Genomic DNA, 1,544 nt, shown 5'->3' with positions numbered 1-1,544 from the left:
GCAGCCTCCCGCGCCCCACGTCCTTTTATTCCCGGCCCGGGCCCGCTGGGCGCAATCTTTGACCTCCCGTGTTTGTGCAGCGCGGTTGCCCAATCGCCCCTCTCCCAACCCCCCTTCCTTACTCGCCCCACTGATCACCTCATTTCCTGAGCTCTGGAGACGACCCGCGAGTGGAAGGAGTCCAGCACAGAAATGCTGATGAAAAGGGACATGAAGCACAATCCAGCCATTGTCATTGCGGCTCTCTCGGTGCCAGGAGCGGCTAAGGCGGGCTGGGAACCGGGTGGCTCTGCTCCTGACTCCAGGGCAGCTGAGCTGGTCCGTGCCACCAGTCCTATCTGCGCAGTCCACAGAGGGAGACTCCCGAGGCTGGAGAGGGAAAACAACTGCGCCCAGACCCCACACTAGAACGGGAGAATGACAGGCAAAGCCCCTTTTGGGAGAGCATGCAGGAGAAACAAGCTGGCCTCAAGGTCAAAGACAGACTCAGCACCTTTTGCTCCCTACCAGGTGTCCCTCGAAATCCTGCTCCTGGGCTCTCAAAGGTCCCCCACGGAGGAGCTGCTCCTCCTTCCTGCCCCGCTGAGTTCAGGCTCCTGGGCTGGAAAACTTCCTGCCCTCAAGCTTCCTGTGGGACACCTTAGACTGGGGACAGAGTAATAGGGGAAGATGAACTCCCTCCCACAAGAAGGTTCCAGGAACGTGGTCAAGACACTGTGAGGCTCAGAACCAAGTACCATCTTAGCACAAAGCAAGCGGCCCAGTGGAGGGTGTGGCCTGTTCTTACAGCCTGGGACCCCCATGTTCCCCTCTAGTCTCCTAACCGCTTTAATTGCACACACTTATCATGAAAAATACTGAATTTGTGCCTTCTAGATGGTTATATTTTAACTAAAAAATGTGTACACTTTAATCATGCACAAGGAATAGAACTTTGTAAAAGAATGAGCTAAAGACGAAACTCATTTTCGAATGCCGTTTTGCTTATGCGGCCTTATATAGGATTATTATCTCAAGGCATAACATACCTGGGGGAAGGTCAAGATTCCTTCCACGAAGTGTAAATCCAGACTTCGGAGATTTTGCCAAAAGTTACTTCTTCTCCAACCTGACCAGATGGTCCTTCATTCTGTCTCATGTTTTAGTTGACCAAGCCCATACCAAGCCTAGTGGATATGTCAGGTCAGGCATTTGCTTTTTGTTCACTTGTTTTTGTGTTGTCAGAATTATCTCCTAATTCTAGTTTCTTTGTAGAAATCTGTTTAAGGCATGTGTGCATCTCGTGAAGATTGGAGTTAAAGCCAGATTATCTAATCTGTGCATCCGTTTAACTGGGCACATACAAACCCCAAAATATGGAAATAAAAATACCAAAACAAAGGGCAGGGTCGGCACTCCCCTCTTAACCTATAGCATTGTGAGGTGATCCCCATCTTCCCTTAGGACACCTCAAAGGCTCCATCTGTCATGACTGCAGACTCAGGTGGGAGACAGGGCCAATTCACACATTCAATATGAATGAATGATAATGTGTTAATCTTTTG

This window comes from Macaca mulatta, chromosome 2 (genome assembly GCF_049350105.2).
Source record: "Macaca mulatta isolate MMU2019108-1 chromosome 2, T2T-MMU8v2.0, whole genome shotgun sequence".
Taxonomy (NCBI): Eukaryota; Metazoa; Chordata; class Mammalia; order Primates; family Cercopithecidae; genus Macaca; species Macaca mulatta.
The sequence above is the reverse complement of the archived record's forward strand: the minus strand, read 5'-3'. Positions refer to the sequence as shown.